Here is a 25,170-nt window from a genome sequence, read left to right on the forward strand (position 1 = left end):
TGAGGAAGTGGGTATGTTGGTTATATTAGATAATGCCATTCTAAGCAGAGAAGATTAGTGAAATAGAATACAATGCTAGATTAAAGATGTTAATGATTGATGAAGTGGAAGGGGAGGGAGAGAAAACACCAAATGTAGGAGGGACCTTATACCAATCTTCCATATGCAGATAAACTAGTGGAGACTTAGTGAAGATTAGAGAAGAGGACTAAATAGAAATGATTAGGAGAGAAATGGAGAGAAAAATGAGTGTTTTGGAGAGAAATTAGCCCCAAAGTGTAGGGCAGGGAGGGAGAGATACCAAGATTTCCATGGAATCATGCTATAGTAGTGAAGAAGGGTGGTGCTGAAAATTAGGGGAGAAACCAGGTGGATAATTTCAAAGCAGTGAAAAAGAGAAGACTTTGGGGAAAGTGAGATTTTGGGGAAAAGTGGAGGGAAAGTGAGATTTCGAGTAAATGAGGCAAAAAAGAGGATTTTTTGTATGTATATAAGTTGGGGGCAAGTTTGAGGCTTAAAACAAGGAAAAATGGGGGGAAAAAAGTCATATTTTGGATCAACCTTACCCATGAGATTGTTGAGGTAGAAAGTAGAGAAGTTATGAGGATTTTGGGGAAAATGAGACTTGGGGAGAAGTGGAGGGAAAGTGAGATTTTGGGGAACAGTAAAGGAAAAGTGAGATTTTGGGGAAATAATGAGGCTCATAAAAAGGAAAAATGGAAAAAAAAGTCATTTTTTGGGTCCACCTTACCCACGAGATTGTTGAGGTGGAAAGAAAAGGAGTTATGAGGCCTTGCCCACTACTTTCAAAAAGATAGAGAGAGAAAGTGAAGAGGAGTAGGGGTCCCCCTACTTTTAGAGGTGGGAAGTGTATGAAGGGGCCCAAAATCTAGGCCTATTCATAATTTGCACTTGTCTCCTTAAGCATGCACATTTTTAGCTTTAATCCCTAAAATTAGGAATCCTTACAAGGTCCTCCATAGTCCAAAAAAACTCCTAATGCCAAGGATGGTTAGGTGGCCAAGATGGCAAGTGCAAAAAGTGCATCAAGAATTGCGGGCAAGGTGTTCCAGGTCCTTCTTTCTATAGTATGAGAGAATGGTCTGGGGGGCAAAGGCATAAGTTTCATGTGGTTTTGTAACAGTAGTGTGGATCATACTTGGAGAGCATGTAACACCGTGTGTCAATCACCTATTAGACCCCCGGTTGTTTGGCTAGTGGGACAAGGTACAAACCTAAATGTGGATGAGATCCGAGCATTGGGGCTAGTGGGTTTATGTTGTAAAAGGGACAATGAAAGGAAGCAAATGATGTAGACCTATGTTTAAATGCTATGGGAAAGAATCCATCATACACATGTGCCGATTTTTAAGTCATGGTAGGTGTTAAGATGACCATATTGTGCATACAAGCACCTGTATTTTGTATATTTGCATATCTTTGGGTTAGATGCAAACCATAATATGTTTATACATCAACCCACTCTAAAAAAGGAGGACCTAATGATAATGTTCAGCAGCACGATAACAATGTGAAAAGGACCTCGTACTGTTGATGACATTGTATTGTAGTTTTGAAAAGATCCTTCATGTTTCAATAATAAAATGCCATTTGTCTTAATTCTCTAGCAAGGACTATTTACTTTTTGTTTTTTACATGTTTTAGAGCAGGACAATTAATATGGTTATATGCCAATGGCTTGAATATGTTTATTCCATTCATCTACTTTTCTAAATAAAGGGGATAGCCATGCATCTACTTTTCTAAATTTAGTGGATGGCCATGCAAAGTACTTTTTTGCTTTGTGTATCTATAAATTTAACCCCCTGTCTCTTACTCTAATACTTGGTGCCTCCCTCTCCCTCTCGTTGTATTTCTCTCTCTCACTATTGTTCTCTTCCTTACAACCCTCACGAGTCATCAATTAACCTTTGCTGATCTCTAATGGCTTCTTCCAATGGCCCCAACTATACTTTGAAGAAAACCTTAGATAGGGTTTGCAAAGATTTATGTAAGAAAACGGGCAGAGATGTGACAAAACATCTCATAATCACGACAGAGACCTGCAATCTTTGGATAAAGATGCTAGCGGATGAGCCTATTCATTTTGGAAATTTGTATGTGTGGAACATGAAGATTGGAAATGATATCGGCACTTGGCAAAGTTATTAAAGAATAGAACAGCCCAAAAAAGCGTATAGGTCTAGGAACCGTAGGTAGTTATGGTATGTTATTAATTTTAAACAATGTTTGATTGCAATAGCCCTTATAAGTACATAATTGCAGATATAACAGCCTTCTTTGGAATAAAGTGGTCTCAACTATAGATCTTCTTATCTTTTGTAATAATTGCCTTGGTGAATTTTCAGTTTGTTTGTTGTTTTGGTTAATTATGTAAAATTTTTTATTTGCCGTATGTTTTGAATAATAGTTATGATAGAAGAGTTGTATTTGGAAGATGTGTATGAATGAACTTGGTTTTATCTATAATTGAAAGCAATATTTTCGATCCTAAGGATGTAATATCATCATGTTCTTTTATCGCTCTCACTCCCTCTCGCTCTCTCTCTCTCCCTCTTCCTCTTAAATACTTAGGCCATGTTCTCAATCATAATTGGAAAATTATTGACCTTAATAAATTTATATTCTTCACTACCTCTTAATATCTAGTACGCAAGCCATAGTAGATATCTTGCCTAGAATGAAATTATCTTGTATGTAGAATTCTTTACATTATTCACCTTATTAATTGTACTCACATGCAAAGGCTTCAAATCACATACAATCACATACAACAATATGAAAAGAGAATGGAGCACCATGCAATGATATGCACATGTAATAACATCTAGATGCAATGCCTTGCCATGCAATAATGCAATGTATTTAATGGCACATGTATGCATTAACATACAACACTATGTAAATGACATGCAACACTATGCGGCAAAGGGCATGGAGTACCATGCAATGGCATGTACATGTAATAACATCCATATGCAATGCAATGTATTGTAATGGCACATACATGCATTGACATGGAATTGGATAATAAAGAGCACGCAATGTCATGCAAATGTAAAAATACGAATGTAGAAAATAAACTCACATGCAATGCTATGAAAAATTCATGTGAAGATGAGGGAGAGAGAGAGAAATGAGGTGAAAGAGAGACCAGGGCCAAAGGGAGGGAAGAAGAGATTATGCATAGGGAGGGTGGGAGAAGGAGAGAGAGAGAGTGGGAGAGTGAAAGGCGGGAGGGAGGGAGAGGGAAATGAAGGAGAGAGAGAGAGAGAGAGGGGGGGGAGAGGATAGAGAAAGTTACCAAAGAAAGCGAAGAATAAAGAGAGTTAAGAAAGAGAAGGATAGAGAGAGTGAGATAGGGAGGATAGAGAGAGTGAGAAAAGAGAAGGATAGAGAGACTGACACGGGGAGGATAGAGAGAGTTAGCAAAGAGAGACAAGGTTAGAGAGAGTGAGAGAGGGAGGATGGGACTAGAGTGAAAGGGACGGAAGAGAGAGAGGGGGAGGGAAGAGAGGGTGGCAACAATAGAGAGAGGGAGTTGTGGGCTGGGTTGGGCAGTAGTGGGCAGAAATGGTGGTGGCAATAGTTAGAGAGAGATTGTTCAAGTAGAGAGAGAGAAGAAAAACTCCCTCCACCAAGCTCCCTCAAAAAGCACAGTCTTATATAAGAAATCCTCCTTTGCATGGCTAGAAAATCTCTAAAATTTTCTGCTATATTTAAAGATTCCCCATCAAGAGAGCGATTAAATGTTTCTTGTGTGTCTAAAATTTTCTGCTATATTTAAAGATTCCCCATCAAGAGAGCGATTAAATGTTTCTTGTGTGTGTGTGTGAGAGAGAGAGAGAGAATTTTTCTTAGCTATGACATATTCAGTCAGCATGGAGAGTATCATATCCCTGTGTTATATTGTCAACAAGATACTTGTCACATATGGAGCAGAATTCCACATCACAAACAAAGTGGGAGTCACTTTCATTTGTAGCGACTATTGATATACTGTATTATTTGTGATCTTGCAACTTGCTACGGTGCAACGTGACCTTTAAACCACAGACAGCAGTAACCTATAACGAGGTTGACTTAGTACGTAGCCTGTAGTGCTTTTTTTCTGGGCTCCATACACGCGTTGAAGCAGCGGCTAAACGCCGAAGCGTACCCATAGCGCAGGCCTCCTTTGTGGAAATCGAGCCCCCAAGGGTCCAAAAAGTAAAAGGCCAAGGCGACTCCCCTAATCGCTTTTAAGCGCAAACTAAACCACGATAATTAACGTTCAGTAGCTCGGCTGAGCGAAGGTTATAAATACAGCTCTAGCGCTCATAGTGGAGGCAATACACGAGAGAGCTAGAGCAATTGCTTGCTTGCTCATACCCTACAAACAGCTCTAGTGAAAATGAAGAAGACCTTCGTGCTTGTGGCTATGGCATTGGCGCTCATTCTGGGGCGCTCCCAAGTGGCAGAGGCAAACTGCACCATCAAGAATAACTCCAACCAGAACGTCCTCATCCTGCCAGTCGTGGACGTAGCAGCTGCCATCGTGCTGAACGTGGGCGCTTCCGTGGTTCTGCAGCCAAAGCAGCAACAGTGCTACTTCAAGAACAACCACTCCGGCAACAAGAAAGGCCCCGTGCAGCTGGTTGATGGGGGTCTCTACGTCATCGTGGAGGCCAGTATTACAGGTGAGCTGAACTTATGCGTCGCCACTCTCCTCGGTGGAATCCTCGATATTGGTGCGGTTATCCTTGCTGGGATTTGATGACATGCATGAGAACTATATTGCTACTGTAAAGTGTTCCTACATTTACCATCTTTATCTTTATGTAAGGTGTGGGGGCCATAAATAAGGTTTTAGGTTCTCATGTAGTTTGCATGTGGAAGAAGGAAGTTGTTGTGTATTATCTTGAATGGTTCAATGACAAGAAAAGTAAATTAATAGCGCAAGTCTCGCGCATGGTGGCTATAAGCTATCGGTACACATGTTGTCGCTAGCATGGGGCTAGTTGGGGTTAGCTGAAAAATATAGGGGATTTTATTGCCTACTACCTCCTTCCTTGGACCTTCTTTCATCTCTAGCATTGCCTTCTATTCTTCCTTGGACTTTCTTCTATCTCTAGCATTGGTTCTTGGGTTGGTGTTTCTATTGGAAAAGCATTTGCTTAACACTCCTCCCTCATGATGTTTTTGTGGGTGACGAATGTGCTCTATTTTGTAAAGCCCCCTTTATGAGGAGTAGCCATTGTGGTGAGCACTTGAGTACTCGACAGTTTCCATTTTAGACACTGGATAGTGGGAGCCAAGTGTAGCCAGGAGACAATTTATGTAGTCTTGGCACTCTGCCAAGTAGGATCACTACAACAAATGAAGAGCACAACCATATGAAGAGCCATAAAAATTTGAAAGGATCTATAAACGGAATTCAACATTTACACGGCTATAAGCGTGGCTATGGGCACGGCTACGAGCATGCGGCTACTGCATTTACAACAGCACATATAGCCACGTACTGTCTGCCAAAAAAACAAGGATAAAATGGGTGAGTTATGTGAGGACATGTGTCCCCACATATCTCACTCGTTCTCTCCCCGTTTTTTTAATCACATTATTTAAACTTTTTTTTAAAAGACAAACACTTAAAACACACAAAAAAATTGTAATACAACAATGCCATGGTTTTTATTACTTATAAATTATGTATAAAGTTGCAAAATACATAAGGCTTTTATGTCCCAAAAATGAGTAAAGATGAAGATACTAATTAAATTAATTCATTGTCTTCATTTTTATCTTCACCTGCATCTTCACCACGTGCACCACCACCTTCATCATTACCGTCACTTTCAGCATCCCCGTCTTCCTGCATTAAATAGTGATACAATGCAAACATGTTAGCCACAAGCAAAACAAGTTGGTTAAAAATCGAGTTTAGAGTCTCACCAAGTTGCCTTGCCGAGCTCGTTGGATATCTATCTCACTGATCACTTCCAAGAATTTGAGACACTCCCAAGTGTCCACTTCGTTGTGGTTCTTGCAGCACCTATTCTCCCCAAACGGTGGAGGCTGTTACCCTTTCCTATTATAAATTTGAACATGCATGAGATATGAAAATTATGACGACACATGAAATAAACTTGGTGAAAATGGCAAAGAGAAAACTTACAAATTGTGCGAGCCAAACATGTCTTTTCTTCGGATCTATACTTCATCAACTTTAGTCATTGCCTCGTGTGTGCCACCTTATGTTGAGTATCCTACCTAGCTTCCTTCTTTGCCTTCTTCTAGCCTCCCTTAATAATGCAGTTGTTGGCGAGCAATTGTTTTCCCCCTTTCATGCACCTCCTTGCACAAGACCTCCTATTATTAAGCATCTTTATAATGCCATTCCTCACCCACTCGTCAAAAAAATGTGAGTGTGTGTGGTGGGTTTGGAAACCACTCATGTATGTACTGAACTACATACATGAAGTCTTTACCTTTTTGTTCTCCCCATGGTTTGAAGGAATCCTTATAGATTTGGTTAACTAAATGACAAAAGGTATAATAAACCCTTTACCTCATGTCATCCATATAAGGCTCGCCTCCTTATCTAGGGTATAGTAAATCATCCCATCCTCCCCGTGCACATTGCCATAGGCGAAGGTGATCATGCACCTCCCCCAAAGCATCCCCTGCACCTACCTTCCCCACTTCTAGATCATCGTGAGGATGCCAAGTGCTATGGAGATGGCATCGTGAATGGGATAGGAGTACAATAAGCACTAGGAGAAGTTGAAGGGCAAGAAGTATAGAAAGTGGAAGTATGAGGGGTAGGCAAAGTAGAAGTGAGAGGGGTAAGGAAGGTGGTGGGAAGCATGGATGTGGGCGACTATGGGATAGCTAACATGATAGGCACATAATAGGCAGGGGATAAGCCCGAGTAGGTGCAAAAATAACAAAGATTAAGGTCAAGGGGCTTACCTCTTATGCTTTTTAGAAGCTTGTATGTAATGATCTTCTTTGAAGAAGCTTGTATGTAATGATCTTCTCTTGAATGCTTTTTAGAAGCTTGTATGTAATGATCTTCTTTGAAGAAGATTGCCTTAACCTATCCAAAGAATACCCACAAAAAGAAAAAGATAAGCAAGTTTTTATTTATAAAAAACTATTAATACAACTAGTTAAGCATTCAAGAGAGCATACAAGCATACAAGAGATAAACCAAGAGAGCAAGCAAGCATACAAGAGAAGTAAGCATATAAGAGAACAAGAAATAAATTTGAGGTGTCTCAAACCCTACAAATTAGTGCACTTTTAGAAAACAAAAGATTAAATAAAACAAAGAAGATAAGGATATGGCACATACCTTGATATGGCTTGTTTGTGATGCTTGTGGGGAGATGGGATCTTTTTTCCATATGAATGGAGAGGAGGGTTTGTTGTGAAGGGTTTAGGGTTGTGAAAGTGAAGGTTTTGCTTGTGAGAAGGGCTTGTGAAGGTGGGAAGGGAGAAGAGGAGGAGGGCTTGTGAGGGAGAAGAGGAGAAGGGATTGTAAAGGTGAGAGAGGAGGGTTGGAGAAGGGCTTGTGAGCCATGTGAAGGGAGAAGAGGAGAGGGCTTGTGAAGGTGACGGAGGGCTTGTTAAGGGAGGAGAGCTTGTGAATGGTAAGGGAGGGATTGTGAAGGAAAAGGTAGGAGAATAAATGAGGTAACTTGCGACATAGTCAAGGAGCAGTGAACTCAAGAATACAAAAGTGTGTGGCATACTGCTCGGGAGGGAGCTATGGATTGTTTTTGGCTATCAGCATGACTATGGTTGTGCTTATAGCCACGCCCATAGTCCCACCGATAACCACTCCCATAACCACATATATTTAGGAAAAACTTCCAAAGAGCCATTTTTGGTAGATTCCGGAGGGCTTGATTTTTATTTGATGAAGTGGAATTGAGTGTTCACACACTTGTATTCCATGAGTTGCTTTTTAGGTGCCCACCATGTATAGGCATCGACATCTTCTTATTCCAATAATGATGAGAGGCACCCATGCAAAGTTGGCATGAGTTCTTATGTCAAAAGATTCCATGTCCATGCGAGAGATGCAAGGGAGAAATCGTGCATTTACGATGAATCACAATAAAGCATGTGCAAGACAATTCAAATATGTACGACATCTAGCTAGTTCGGTGAGTGTATATAATCTTGCAAGTTCTTATGAACATGATTTAGGTATTCATATGGTAGTCCATGTTTTTTAGGAGGAGGAGGAGACACATCATAAAATGAGGGAGTCTATGCCTCATTACTCCATATTTAGTGGAAGACTATGTAAAGGCTTTAGATACCTCCATGATTCAAGTGGGGTGAGCCTGTGTGCTGAACATGAGGAAAAGAAATGCCTCCATCAATGGCACATGAAGTCAATGAAGATTTTGGCATGGACCAGATGATGGATGACTTCTTTGAGAAATAAGGAGAGGAGGATCCCAAAGCCACACTTGATGAAGATCAATTACGACAATCCACTTGCACTCCACTCTACACCAGGTGTGCATACTCCACTCTTCTTGTGACCTTGGAGTGACTAACTTGTAAACCATGTATGGTTGGAGCAATGTTAGTGTTAAAAGCCTCTTTTGGTGATTCCTTAGTGTTTGTGGTTAGTAATTCACAATTTTGACATATCATACCCTTTATAAATAATATTTGAAATTCTTTCAAATCCTTTGTAGGCTTATGAAGAAGATTCTTCCTTCGGACAACAAGATGTCAAGCACAAGGCCACATGCTAGGAGAGCATTGATGGAATGGCATGGATTACAAACGTATATATGCATGTGTCAATGATTGTGTTCTATTTTGGGGTGCTCATAAAGATGCACCTCAATGTCCGAAATGTGGAGAGTCTCATTACCAAAGTGATTTGCAAGGTAGGATGATTGCTGAAAATATGTTAAGGAATTTTCCTATCATACCCAATTTCAACACATGTTTGAGTGCAAGTCTATTGCCAAACTCATGACATGGCATGCACACAAGCATTCCACAGATGGCACGATGAGGGTCCCTCTACGGATTCACTTGCATGGCGACACATAAAAGAGGAATGTTTGGAATTCAAGGACAAGTCAAGTCACTTTGAGACTTGGATTGGGTATGGATGGATTCAATCCATTTGGTCTCAAATTAACATCATGGACCACATGGCCCAGTGGTAGTAGTGAACTACAATCTCCCTCCTTGGAAGTCAATAAAGAAGGGTCATATGATGCTAGAACTTCTCTGCCCAGAAAGCACAAGGTCAAGAACATGGATGTGTACCTTGAACCTTTGATCAAGGAGCTTGAGACACTATATCATGGTTGTTGAGATATCGAGCTCGTCTAGTGAGGCGGTGGACACTGATGACCCGCCTGGGGGATAGGCCCCACACTTACACCACTGGCATGGTTGGTGAGATCTTGGGTGATATGCGGCCAGTGGGATGACAGGCTATGTGACAGCCATTCTAGAGACTGGCATAGTTATAGCGCCAGCTCATTTAGTCGGGTTCACACTATAGAGAACTCGTGTATGTATTGGTTGAGTACTTTTCATATTATGAGTACTCTTATCTTGTATATGGTGTGTTGAGTGTTGAGTAGAGAAGAAGAAGAAGATTTTCAGCCTCTCACCTTGTGTGTTCTCTATTAGGGTTTTGTGAGTGTGTGTGTGCTTGCAAGAGCTCAAGCTCTCTTCCGCCCGGCATCTTTTCATGGTATCAGAGCCTGGTTCGTGCTAAGGGCTGAGCTGCAAGCAAGAGAACCACAGGAAGCAGTACGAGGGTAAGAGCTTCAACTACTCTTCCCTATTGTGTTGGTGACTACACCCTTGTCGGGAGCTCTGCGGGAGGCACTGGCAAACGGTCTCTGATTGAGGAGCTTTCTTCGCGGGAGTAAAGCTATAGGGCAACTATACAGCCCTATCAGACTGTAAAGCTATAGGGCAACTATACAGCCCTATCGGACTGAGATTTTTGGGCCGAAAACGCGTTTCGGGCACGTCTGGACCTCCGTTTTTCAGAAGGCAGGCGATTTCGAGTACTGCGGGTAAGTCATCGATTCTCTGCAGATCTCTGTTTTAAGAACTGCAGGAAGACAGATTGACTGTGCAGACACTGTGGGTGCTGCAAAGAGGTCTACAGTTGCCACTGGGTTTATGTATGCACATTGAAGTCACTGGTTGTGACATTTGAGAGTACTATAGTACCGCTGTGCAAAAAATATAGCAATTTGTGCAGAAAAACCAGAGTGCAGTTTCTGGTAAAATTGTGTGTTTGGCAAGATGTCAAATGATGGCCAGATTATGGCTGAGAAGCTTGATAAGAATAACTTCCATGCTTGGAGGTTCAGGTTGACGAATTTCCTGATGGGAAAAGGCTATTGGGACTACATAGAAGGTGAGCATAAAGAGGCACTGGAGATACCGGATATAAATCCGACTGCTGCAGATGTGAAAGAGTTTAAAGACTGGAACCAAGGAGCCAGGAAGGTTATGTATTGGCTCTCCATTAGTATACAGGACACCATGATTGGGCACATTCAGGATGCCAAGTCCCCCAAGGAGGTGTGGGACACCTTGGTAAAGCTCTATGAAACAAATACCAAGGCACGTAAGATACAGTTGAAGAATGAACTTCATACTGTGGAGAAAAAGAGCATGTCTGTGAATGACTAAGCCCTGAAGATAAAGGGTATTGTGGAATCCCTTGCATCTATTGGTGTGTCAGTAGATGATGATGATGACAAGGTGGAAGTCTATCTACGTGGTCTTGGGCCACAATACAAGGCATTTAAGATGTCCATTCAGACTCGGGAAAACATTCCCAACTTTACAGATTTGGTGTCTATGCTGATTATCAAAGAGAAGAGCTTGGGTGAAGACCGACAGTCTTCACAAAGAAAAAACAGTTCAGAGCAACAGGCCTTCTACACGAGTTCAGGAAGAGGACGAGGTAGAGGAGGCCGTGGACGCGGTCAAGGAGGTGGCCGAACAGGTAATCAGAATTATGGTCAGCAGCAGCAGCAACAACAACAGTCCCAGAATCAACAACAACAACAACAACACGCAGGTGGAAGAGGCAAATTCAGAGGCAGGGGGAGTCAAAGAGGCTGTGGAAATTGGCAAAGGCAATATAATGATGCACGTGAATGCTATTATTGTGGTAAGCCTGGACATGTGCAGGCAGAATGCTATAAGAAGCAGGCTGACATGCAAAATGGAAAAGTGCAGCAAAAGAACTATGCATTCTCAAGCAGAAATAATGAGGATAATGAAAGGTTGTTTGTTATGCAGCATGTCGTGAATGCCATGTCTGAAAATGTTGATGCAGCACAAAAAGATAATGTATGGTATGTGGATTTAGGCGCTTCGAACCACATGACGAGTCATGGGGAGTGGTTCAAGGAGATGAAAAACCCGAAAAGACCAAGTTTTGTGGAAACAGGAGATGACACTGCTCATCCAATTGCCCATGTTGGAGATGTGCCATTGTCTATGCAGGATGGCAAAGTGAAGTACCTTGCAGATGTACTTCATGTACTGAACATAACAAAGAATCTGGTTTCAGTTGGCCAGATGATTGAGCAGGGTTTACAGGTTCGGTTTAACCCTGATGGGTGTTATGTTGAAGATTTCAAAGACAAGTGCAGGTTGGTTGCAAAAGGCAACAGAGTGGGCAGAATGTTTACATTGAATGTAGACATGCCTGAAATGAGTGCTGCGATGTTTGCAAATGGTTCAGGAATTGTTGCAGGCACAGACATACGGCATAAAAGAATTGGACATGTGAATGTGCAGAGATTGAAGTCTATGCAGACAAAAGGAATTGTGACAAGGCTGCCAAAATTTACAGTGGAAGGTATACAGAAAATATGTGAAGCATGCCAATTTGGGAAGCAAACAAAGCATGTGTTTCCACGTAACAGATATGTGAGTAGAAATGCACTAGATGTTGTGCATTCACATGTATGGGGTCCTACGAAGACCATATCTATGGGAGGCTGCAGGTATTATGTGACTTTCATTGATGACCACACAAGGAAAGTGTGGGTATATTTCATGAAAGAGAAGAGTGAGGTGTTCACTCACTTTCAGAATTTCAGAGTTTTAGTTGAAAAGCAAACAGGGAAATATGTAAAGTGCCTAAGGTCAGATGGAGGGGGAGAGTACTTCTCCAATGAGTTCTTTGAATTTTTGAAGAAGAATGGTATTCGAAGACAGTTTACATGCAGATACACTCCGCAGCAAAATGGAGTTGCTGAGCGGAAAAACAGGCACATTGCTGAGATTGCGCGAGCATTGATGGAAGAGAAGAATATGCCGCATTGCTATTGGGCTGAGGCTGTTTCTACAGCAGTATACATCATGAACAGGACTCCAACTGCAGCCATACATGATCTGCAGCCATACATGATGTAACGCCAGAGGAGAGGTTTACTGGCAGAAAACCAGATTTGTCTCATCTGAAAGTCTTTGGATGCATTGCATATGTGCATGTGCCAGATGAGCTGAGAACTAAGCTGGATCCGAAAGCTAAAAAATGTGTGTTTATTGGATATTCCCTTGAGCAAAAGGGATACAGGTGTTATAACCCTGCTACACGTGAGTTGAGGGTAACCAAGGATGTTGTCTTTGTGATGAGATGAGCAGCTGGTATGCTACTGAAAAAGAAGCTGTTGGGGCTGATGTGAGTGGAAGTGTGGTTGCACAGAATGCAGGTCAGCAATCACAGTCTTTGAGTGGACCAGGAGAGTCCTCATCTAGTGGGTCTGTTGATAGACCATGGAGTGGTAGGCTACATCATAATATCAGTCCTGCAAATGTGATTAGTACATCACGTAAAGGAAAAGAGAAAGTGGTTGAGCCCCTTGGTATGCCTGACATTTCTGCAGGGCATTCTCATGTTGATGGAGAGTCTAGTGGCTCAGATATGAGGCTTGATGAGGAGCTTGGGATCCCAGCTATGAGAACACCTGGTGTAAAGAAGGCTATGGAAGCCATGAATGAAAAGCTGCAAAGATCAGGGAGAGTGAAGAACCCTGTACAGAGATTTACATATGATGGTTATGTGGCACATCACTATGCATATATGGCAAAGGTTGTGCAGGTTGTAGAGCCCACATGCATTGATGAGGCTGGTGGAAATGTGTGTTGGGAGAGAGCTATGGATGAGGAGATGGATGCACTATACGGAAATGAGACTTGGGATTTAGTGCAATTGCCTGAAGGCAAGAAAGCCATTGGATGCAAGTGGGTGTACAAAGTTAAACATAACAGTGATGGAAGCATAAACAGGTACAAGGCTAGATTGGTAGCCAAAGGATATGCGCAGACGTATGGGATTGATTATGAGGAAACTTTCAGCCCAGTTGCCAAGATGGCAACGGTGAGAGTTGTGATAGCAGTGGCTGCGTCAAAGCAATGGTCTTTACATGAGATGGATGTAAAGAATGCATTCTTGCATGGGGATTTGCAAGAAGAGGTGCATATGTTGCAGCCACCTGGTTATGAGGATGTGGGTCACCCCGAGCATGTTTGCAGGTTGAAGAAAGCCTTGTATGGCTTAAAGCAAGCACCAAGAGCATGGTCTGACAAGATTTCTGAATATCTTGTCACTATTGGCTTTCATGTAGCCAATGCAGATTTCTCGCTGTATGTGAGACATGGTGATAGAGGAGTTGTGCTTGTTGTCATCTATGTAGATGACTTGATCATTACGGGGGACCATGATGCAGAGATCTTTGATGTAAAGATCTTGCTTAGACAGAAGTTCAAGATAAAGGATCTGGGGGAGCTCAGATATTTCTTGGGCATTGAGGTGATTAGGTCACCACATGGTATTAGATTACTGCAGAGACAGTATGGCTTGGACATGTTGTCCAAGTATGGTATGACAGGATGTAAGCCTATTTCTGTGCCATTGGATCAGAATGGCAAGTTGAGTGCAGATTCAGGAGAGATCTTGGAGGATCCTACTCTGTACAGGAGCATAGTAAGAAGTTTGATCTACATGACGATCACCAGACCAGATTTGAGCTATGTACAGGAGCATAGTAGGAAGTTTGATCTACATGACGATCACCAGACCAGATTTGAGCTATGCTGTTGGGTTGGTGAGTCAGTTTATGCAGGTTCCACGAAAATCGCATTTAGATGCAGTGAGACGCATACTGAGGTATGTGAGGTCTACTTTGCATTGTGGACTATTCTATGAGACTGGGACAGAGATATGTGTACATGGGTACACAGATGCTGATTGGGCTGGTAGTATCTCAGATAGAAGATCTACCAGTGGATTCATGTTTTCTTTGGGGAGTGCTGCTGTGACTTGGAGCAGCAAGAAGCAGCCTACGGTTGCTCTATCTAGTACTACAGAGGCCGAGTACAGAGGAGCTACTATGGCAGCATGTGAGGTAGCTTGGTTGAGAAAGCTACTTGCAGATTTGGGTCTCAGTGGATAGACAAGTTGTCATTTTTTGTGACAACATTAGCAGTATACAGTTGGCCAGGAACCCAATCTTTCATGCTCGTACGAAGCATATAGAGGTCCACTACCACTTCGTCAGAGAGAAGGTCTTGGCAGGAGATCTTGACCTTGTTTATGTCAGCACAGAGGATCAGGTAGCTGATATCTTCACCAAAGCATTGGGTACAGAGAAGCTCCACAGATTCAGGGCTTCGCTTGGTGTACATGAGATGGAGTTGAGCTCGAGGGGGAGTGTTGAGATATCGAGCTCGTCTAGTGAGGCGGTGGACACTGATGACCCGCCTGGGGGATAGGCCCCACACTTACACCACTGGCATGGTTGGTGAGATCTTGGGTGATATGCGGCCAGTGGGATGATAGGCTATGTGACAGCCATTCTAGAGACTGGCATAGTTATAGCGCTAGCTCATTTAGTCAGGTTCACACTATAGAGAACCTGTGTATGTATTGGTTGAGTACTTTTCATATTATGAGTACTCTTATCTTGTATATGGTGTGTTGAATGTTGAGTAGAGAAGAAGAAGAAGATTTTCAGCCTCTCACCTTGTGTGTTCTCTATTAGGGTTTTGTGAGTGTGTGTGTGCTTGCAAGAGCTCAAGCTCTCTTTCCCCCTGCATCTTTTCAATGGCATCCAAGTGCATGATGTGTCATGACCACTTACACAACGTAGCACAAAGGTGAAGGAAATTTTAATCTAGACAATGCATGACTTTTCGGGATATGGAGAGTGTTTTGATATGTTTTATATTCTCAATCACCTTCCATTTGATTTGAATTATCTAATACTAGATGGCTTTAAATATATTTTAGTTGTGTATTGTACATAACTAGGACTCACAACATCCGGTCACATGCTTGTCTAATTTATGGGCCTTCGCTTGTTCCATCATGGCCTATGCATCTCAAGAAGGTCTTGTATGAAGACCATAACCATATTTTTCCATTTGAATGAGAAGTTTGTTCCATCTACAAAAGGAGTCCCCCCACATCCTCTAAGAGTAGGAGATTGGGAAGTATTGTGGTGAGGATTTTCCCATACACCACCGTTGAGAATGATAAGGTACTCAATCTTCTTTCGTCTCCCATATTGGGCAAAGCTAAGAATCAATCATCTTCTAGATCCGATGCACATCATAAAAAATGTATCATCGAACATTTGGGACCACATAATTAGCAAGAGATATTTCTTTAGTGGTTGGGGAGGACTTGAGATTGATTGAATGCCTCTCCACCATTTGACCAATAGTTAAAAATAACGGGAAGGTAATTTTACCTAAAGCACCTTGGATCTTGATAAAGAATAAGGAGAAGAGAGTGAAGGATTGAATTTCCTCCTTTCTTTCCCCTATGGGTGTCATGCATTCTTTAAAGGGGACATTCACAAAAACAAAGAAGAAAGAAGCAACTCAATTACATTGACAATGTCTAAAAATGCATAATTGGCGCAAAAGGAAAAATAATATCAAGGAGAACAGACATATCAATGTTGAAGAAGGTGAATACATTTTGTATTCTCAATAGTTAAGATATGAAAAGGTGGGTGTGGCAAGGTATGAAGTGGTGAGGAGAAATTGATATGAGAAGAGAAGAGAATTTAGGATGCATTTGAGAGGCTTTCCATTTCCTCCGGAGCTTGCATCACTTTCAAAAGATTGTACTAGTAGTGAGTGGCTTTATGAAGAAATGGAAAAGGCCAAAGAACATGGAGAGTGGTGTCAGAAGAAGAGTGGGAGTATGCAAAAGAATGTGAACCTTATGTAAGTGTGTCTCTACTTTCTTGTTTTCTACTCAAGTACAATGTCATGAAATGGTTATTCAATATCATAAATATATTTCATTTGGTGTTGGTGGGAGTATAAGGTATATAATGCCATGTGGTCCGATGGAAGGCATTTCTACAGTCAACGTACATATACAAAGATAAATACCCAAAATTGTGGGGCTATGGAAAACTTTGAGCAAGAAAGTGGAGTAATGTGTGATTATTGTGGCATGATTCAAAACATCCTAAAGGTTGGATTTTGGTCATTCCATATTTTTATATTGGATGTAAAGTGGTTCAAGGATGTGTGTGGATGTAAAGTGGTTCAAGGATGTGTGTGGAGGCACTCAAGCAACCCGTGAAAAGGCATCTAAATGGATTTTTTGGTCACCGTGATCGATTCCACAAAATTTTTGCAAACAAAGAGGGGCACATTTGTGCTACCTCACCATTGTGAACAAGTAAATTCTAACCATAAGCTTTTATTATATTATTATTATGCATGTTTACTTTACACTTGATGTGTTTCTTCTTACAAGGTTGTGTTTCATGTGGATATAAATGACAAGAAATGGTGGTACCTATGTCATACAAGTCGCTCCTCATTCAAAGAGTATTTTTCAAGATAGGGATGTTGAAGAGCTCATGGATGAAGTGACAGTAAAAAATGAACATGCAAAGGATGAAGTACAAGATGAAGAACATGAGATACCACCAACTAATCAAGACGAAGGTGTCTTTATCCAAGATAATGAGAAAAGAATTGAATCCAAGCATGATGATGATGATGATGTTGAGTCCACTACTAGTGCGATAGATCTTTTTGTTGATCTATTGCAATGGGACAAATGGATCTTGAGGTAGACAAAATAGCATGTACGGATTTGATGAGAGATGCAATAGATGTTGGGCCAAGTTCACTCTAATTCAATAATTGCTCAATTTTCCAGTCTTGATTTAGTCCATATTTGACTACATTACAATACATTTGGTGCTTCTTATTTTGTGATAATAGGATCACTTTTTGTGCTTCTTCTTTTGTGATATTGGGATATTTTCAACTCTCTAGAATGTATGGATTTCCCCCCCCATACACAGCTATAGTTATAGCTATATCCACATATTAGCCACAAGTGGCTAGAGGCACATGCACAGCCACGTACTATAATTTTGTACATAGTGCCCACTTTTCTAGGTCCCCTCTCTCTACTCTCCCTCCTCTTCATGCAACTATGTTGCACGGATATGCTCCCCATCCCTTAGTGGATGCATGCTTGTGCAAGCTATGTGACCGCATTAGTGAGAGTTCTAGGAAAGAAAACTAAGGACACACTATTCTCCGGTTATTATAGGGCATGTTTGAGGGTCTAAACAGTCTCTGATGGCCATGGGAGCTACATGGAGGTATTACAAGATAATGTTGTAGTCTAATATGGTCCTAGCCAAATGATGTGGTCAGTTGGTCATTTTGGACTAAGTCGTGGGTTGGCCAACATGGCCTACCTATGTCCATGCCAACCCTGGGTACTATATGTAGACTTGTTTAGCAGCCTTAGTTCAGCATTGAGTTCATTGTGTCCAAACACTCTTGTAAGCAAGATATCCTCTGTTCAGAGTCTATCTAGATCGCCATCAACAAAGTACCCCAAGCACACGGGTGGATTGACTCCATCAATTTGTAAATCAAGATTTTCAAGCAATAATATTGTTTACTCTCCACTCCTTAATGTAATTTAGTACTTTGCATTGTGTTGATCTGGCTTTCGCTATTATGTAATCTTACATGGTATCAAAGCATAGCCTTTAGATAAAGCTTATTTTTGACAATTTGCTATTTGAAGGTAGATTTGGAGAGTTGTTCAAACTTGAAAATGACACACCTGCTCATGCCCACCCTCCACCTTTTGGTGATGGGATTTCGGATGGGAAAAATTACGCTCTTTGGAAGCTCAATATTAGGTCTATTCTTGATTCATATGAGTTACAGGAAACCACAACAAGGGTTGATGCAAATCTGAGTCCTACTCCGGATCCACAACAAATCCACTACAGACCATACTGCCAAATCTTGTTCTTGCTTTGGTGTGGACGGGAAAAGGAATACAAATACACTATGTGCCATCATCATCACCACCATCACTGATTTGGCGAGATGACCCTAATTCAACATACTACCATATCTTCTAAAGCATGGCAAGTTCTAAAGACTCCAATATGAAATGAGGAATCAAACAAGGATTCAAAATCTTAAGAATTAGCTTGCAACAACGCAAATTTAGCATTCTAATGGAGAAGTAGTAGAGTAATTCATATCATGGATAAGAATCTGCAAGATCAGATACTAGCGGCAAATAGATTCTTTCTTTTTAAGTATTGGTCTTGCTAAGTGCCTAGGTGGAAATTTGTACATTTTCTTTTAGAGTAAGGTGGATGATCATTATCCTAGACCTCATTATATATCATGGGGAACCATGTGAAGAGAAGGTCTGACAGAGACATAGTTGTTGTTTAGTTAAGAGTTTGATATGACAAACCTTGGGCTTATATATTTTTGTTTGGGAATAAACGTCTAGCAAGAGTCAAATGGAATAGTCATTTCTCGAAAAAAGCATGCAAGAGCTATTCTAAAGGCATTTAGCATGAGTGCAAGTCAGTGTTTATACCCATGGAAGTTGATACAAAGCTCTCTATTGAAGATTCTACTCCATCGGCGGTGGATATGAAGGAGTATAGGAAGTTGGTATGGAGTTTGATCTTCCCATACAAAAACCAATCTAACATCAGCATCTTTGTAGTTGGTGTCCTTAAAACGTTCTCAAATCAACCCTGAGAGAGAACACATCACTTGTAAATTGTGAAATTCCTTGACTGAATTTTGTGACTCGGATTGGGCAGGAGATTGTGATAGTAGGAAATTTGTTTCTAGTTATTGTTCTCTTATTAGGTCTGGAATTACATCTTGGATCGACAAAGAAGTTGCCTATAGTGGCACTTTCTTCTATAGAGCTAAGTATAAGGCAACATGATTTGCTTCTTTTGAAGGAGCTTGTAGTAAGGAGGACGTTAGGAGACATAAGTATTGCTCTAAAGGGAGTAATAGTGTTGTGCAATAATTAGAGTTTCATGGCTATCACCAAGATCATGGTGTTTCATGCTCTCACCAAGAACAATGAGATATTGTTCTCTTATTAGGTCAATAATGTCATCTTGGATTAGCAGGAAGCAGCCTACAATGGCACTTTCTTCTACAAAGCTAAGTACAAGGCAACATGCTTTGCTTCATGTGAAGTAGTCTGGTTAAGGCGGATCTTAGGAGATATGGGTGTTATTCAAAAGGGAGCGACAATGTTGCTATGCGACAATCAAAGTTACAAGCTATCGCCAAGAATCTGATGTTTTATGCTCCCACTAAGCACATTGAGATATAGTATCATCATGTGCATGAGATAATTATGGATAGAGAGGTGGAGCTTGTCTACCCTACCCAACAATAGAGAATTATTTTGCATACATTTTCACAAAAGATATTTTCGAGAGCACCATCTTCATCAACTTGGAATTGGACTACGGAAGAGGTAGTTCACCTCTACAGTGGACATTGAGGGGGGGGTGTTAGAAAAGCATTTGTCAATGTAGGTTTGATGGATGTGCTCTATTTGTAAGCCCCCCTTTATGAGGAGCAACTTATGTAGACTTGGCACTCTACCAAGTAGGATGCATGCTTATGTAGGCTATGTGACCACATTTGTGAGTGCCAGACAGCAAATCGAGGACAAACTTTCTTGGGTTGCGAGGCCTATTTTAGGGTCTAGATGGACTCAGATTGTTGACACAAGATACTATATTGTAGTCTATTATGGTCCCAATTGAGTGAAGTGCTCAGATGATGTGGTGTTTAATTACATCACCAAGGAGAGAGATATCACTTGGAGCCATTATAAGATGAGATAATTAATACAATGAGATGAAATACTTTCTATGCTTTCTAGATTAACACAATGACCGAGGGTTCACCATAGGTTATGCTCTAATCCCATGTTCAAGAAAGTGATACAAGCTAGATAATATACTGTTTGGCTACTTTTAGACTGCTTTTAGAGTGTTGGATGGTACTGAGATACTATAGAAGCTAACTAACACTGTATAAGTACTAAAAAGCACTTAAAAAGTCACTAACTAGAAGTATTGTTATATAAAGCACTATTAACATCTTGAAAGTAGTGTGGACTACTTGAAAGCACTAATGAAAATAGAGATTAACTTGATTGAATACCAATATCAAATACACACAAATAGAGATACTTTGTAATGGAATAGAATAATTAGATTGGACTAAAAAATGCTTGTATTATGAGATTAATAATGCTTGTGCACTATATCTTAGAATAAACTAGATGAACTCAACACATGGCAGAATTAATTCAATCCCTCAAATTCTAAACCTAATTCTCTTATTTATGAGCCCTTGGTACACCTCTCTATCCTTGTATTGCTCACTCTAATCACAACAAATTACATTGGTTATACATAGGTCTTTGAGCTTGATTAATGGTAGGTGAGATTCTAAAATTATTACATAAATGTGGTTGTCTATATAACTATAATATCTCCATGCTTATGATGCTGGTATTGATGAGGCTTTGGAGGAGGATAGTCCCTATTATTGGCTACAACTTTCTAGTTTTGACCATCTTCAAATTTGACACCATTTGAGAGATAGTAGCTATTCAAAAGAGGGTGTTGGTGAAGTTTACAGCTTGTTAGAGTGTAGGTGGTTCCTTTCTATAATTTTGGTGAGAAATATATTAGCCACAAATTTAGGTGTACCTATGGTTCTACAATGTTACCAAGTGAGTAAAGGTGAAGTAGAAAAGATATGGTAAGAGTTACACCTTAATCTAAGGTCCTATCATGTGCTAATGACTAAGAAAAATGCTATGAAAATGTAGAGTGAAAGAGCTATTTATTTAAAGACTTGAATTAGTTGAGAGAGAAATCATCTTGAAGTAGATGGTTATCCTTGGTGACCTACCAACACTTCTACAAAGAGACTCCCTCCCTATTTAGGTATAGGTTTTTAGAGACTCATTAGGGTTTTTGTACATTTTACTTATTTTACCCCAAGGTTTAAACTCTTGTGGAAAATTTCTTTTATTTGATATCTGCAGAGGTGAAGTCATTATATTAAAGGTTCTTATATTAATTTGGGGAAATTTTCTTTTATTAGATATTTGTAATGAAGTTATTATAGTCGAGGTTTTGATATTCTCTTACCTTGTCCTCTAGTGTTGGCTAGACAACATTTAGCTTTGGAATCCAATTTTTGTGGCCTTGGTAGAATACTTGAAAATGTACAAACTTCTTTTGGAAAACCAGAGCTTTGAGTACTTAGTAGACGTAACCTATACCTTCTATTTACTCTTTCTTTAGTTGATGTTGTGATAGCCTTTAAATATTTAGGTAACCATATCAAGGTGTTACCCTCAAAGTAATTAGTAGATGTGTAACATATATCTTCTTTTACTCTTTCTCCAGTTGATGTTGTGATAGCCTTTTAATGTTAAGGTAGCCACATCAAAATGTTAAGGTAGCCACATCAAAATATTACCCTACAAAGTATCTTATTTTTACTCTTTCTCCAGTTGATGTTGTGATAGCCTTTTAATGTTAAGATATCCACATCAAAATGTTACCTTCAAAGCATCCTTAAGCTTCAAGAAGTTAAGAAGTTATCTTGATACCATCCAATGCTAAAGTATTGGTTGTTTATCTTGATACTTATTCTTCTTAGAGTTCTTTTATAGATAGTGATGGATTCTTTGGAATTTAAACTTTTTGTTATTCATGATAGCAAGTTGTTTTTTCTTACATTTTCTTAGGTACCCAATATTGTGAAGATTTTTGTAGTTGCACAAGAATGTTCTTGGTTGGCAACGCTTGGGTGCATATATATAGGGTTATAGCTCAAAAGTTGTTATTACTAGCTAAGAGGCTTCGTGGCATAAGATTATGACCTTATCTTACAAGAAGAGGCTTCAGTATATAAGATTGTAACATCAAAGCTTTATTAGATGTTGACAAAGGATGTACAAAAGCCCTCATTGACTAATGGACTTTGTTGATAAGCCTTTAATGGATAGAAAACTACCTGAGGTATTTGCTTCAATTTTTTGGAATTTGCATGTCCAATTTGCAACTGAGCAAGTACAATCATCAATTGAGCAGGTCAGGTGCCGAATTGCTCAATTTTTGAGCAAAATTGGCAAAATCGGGTGACATTGGTCACAATCAGGATCAATTTGTAGGAAATTGGATGTCAAAATTTGGGGCTTTTGATATAATTGTGCAATTAAGCATTCATACATGCTGTATGATGTGAGAAATCACACATTTGGGCAAAATTGCAGCAAATTGCAGTGCAAATCAAGGGGCTTTTGTGCCGATTGGATTGATTTGCATGCAGGCAATCGCATTTGATGCTTTGGGCAACGTGTTGATGCATGTCAAGCACTCAATGTGCCTGTAAATCAAGGGGTTTCATGTATTGGATGTATATGTGGCCAGGGGGAAGCACCGTGAAGACTTTGGATGCCTTCATGTGCGTCAATGTACCATGTATGATCAGCAATTGATCTTAAATCAAGGGGCTTTTCAAGATTTTATGCTTGTTGAGCTTGGCAAAGCAGCAGGCAAGTCTTTTATGCCTTGAATCCTCAGAAATCAGCTTTTGCACTCAAAAGGCTTTTGCCCAAATTCTATTCGGGACTGTTGTATGCCATTTTCGGGATTGTGAAAGCTTGATTTTCACTCATTTGGACAGCTAGGAGAGCATTTATTGCTACTGTACCTGTTGGTAAAGATTTGGTACAGCTTTGTACAAGTTTTGGCATAGCTGCACATTGATTTGAGTGACCAAAAGGATCAATTTCAGTTGCTGTACTTGCCGGTACAGGTTTGGTACATCATTGGTGAGCACTTGGTACTGTTGTACAATACTTTGGAAGGGCAACAGAGCACATTTAAGGTGCTGTCCTAAATCTGTAGCAACCAGATTTTGGTGATTTCATCACATACAGTGGGAGAAAAGTTGCATTCTTGCTTCCGTAGTGGGAGATAAAGCTTGGGAGAACAACTGTGAGCACTTTATGTGCTTTTGGTGCAGTGTTTGCACATTTTGCAGGGAGTCAGGCATTGACAGGTTGCATATTACTATGGCAACCACAGGTGAGAGCTCTTCATTGCTTCACATCAAGAAGCTTGAAGGCTCACATAACTATGATATTTGGCAAACCCAGTGCTATAATGTGTTGCTCCAGAAGAAGCAGCACAAGCCTATCAAAGAAAGGGGTGTAATGCCCGCTTCTCTTATTGGTGAAGAGTGGGAAGATATGGATGAGCTGGCAAGATCTACTATCATGTTGTTTGTGTCAGCCTCTTTACTTTTCAGCATTCGTGAAGAGAAGACAGCTTGGGGAATGTGGCAGAGATTGCAGGACTTTAAAGTGCCTCAAGCAAAGTGTATTGGTTGAAGAAACTCATAGGTCTTCAGATGAAGGAAGGGGCATCTATGATAGCCCATCTAAATGAGTTTAATGGTATTGTCAGCCAAGTTATAAATCAAAAGTTGGTGATGGATGATGAGTTCAAAGCCACTTTTCTCTTATGCACTTTGCCAGAGAGTTGGGACACATTCACGACAGCCACTAGCAATTCGAATGCTATGCTGTCATATGCAGATGTTGAGGGTGCTCTTCTTCAAGAGGAGATGAATAGGAAAAATCTGTTGGAAGTCCAATGCAATGAATGCACGTGGGAGATCCCAGCAAAGGGGTAAAAGCCAAGAACGGGGAAGGAGCAAGTCCCGCTCCAAAAAGGACTTGGAATGCCATTATTGTGGCAAGAAGGGACACATCAAAAAGCAATGCTACAAATGGAAAAATGATCAAAAGGAAAAGGGAAAAGGCAAAGACAAAGACAAAGATGAAGCCAAAGATGTCAAGCCAAAGGGCAAAAGTGGAGTCAAAATTGAAGAAGTCAATGTGTCACATGCAGGTGACAGTGAGGATGAGGTCCTATTCACGTCTTCACTTGATGCCCATTCACTTCTTACAGGAGATGGTCATGGTATGCACTCATGGATCATTGATTTAGGTGCCTCCTTTCATGTCACAGGTTGCAGAGACTTGTTTGTCAGGTATACTGTTGGCAATGAAGGAGTAGTTTATTTGGGTGATAACCATGCATGCAAGATTCTTGGCAGAGGTGATGTGAGGCTTGTGTTTTCAGATGGCTCACAGCTTATGCTCCATGATGTCAGTCATGTGCCTGAGATCAAGAAGAACCTGCTTTCTACTGGACAGCTTGATGATGCTGATTAGTAAGGGCTCACTGGTTGTTGCCAGAGGCTCTAAGGTGGACACTCTTTACTTCATGCATGCAGGTGTTTGTCACCGTGCTAATGTAAATGCAACCGAGCTGCCAGAAATTTCTATGTGGCATAGCCGGTTGGGACACATGAGTGTCAAAGGAATGGAGCAATTGTCTCGTTTGGGTTACTTGCCTTCTCTAAAGTTTTCAAGTTTTCAGTTTTGTGAGCATTGTATATATGGCAGGCAACTCCAGTGCCCCCACAAGAAAGCTCTTGGACAGAAAGATGCTCAGTTAGAGCTTGTGCATACAGATGTATGTGAGATGCCTCAGCTTTCTTTGGGAGGGGCAAAATATTTTGTGTCTTTTATTGATGATGCCACACGCAAGGTGTGGGTCTATCCTCTTCGTTTCTGGGTAAATTTACAGAAATACAATTACAAGAGGGGTATTTTAATTGTACTTTGGAAAAAAACCCGTAAGTCTATAAAGAAAAAGGGGTAGTTTTATCAGCTCAAAATTC

This window comes from Cibotium barometz, chromosome 15, assembly GCF_041138505.1.
Source record: "Cibotium barometz isolate CiBa-2024 chromosome 15, ASM4113850v1, whole genome shotgun sequence".
In the NCBI taxonomy this organism is placed as follows: Eukaryota; Viridiplantae; Streptophyta; class Polypodiopsida; order Cyatheales; family Cibotiaceae; genus Cibotium; species Cibotium barometz.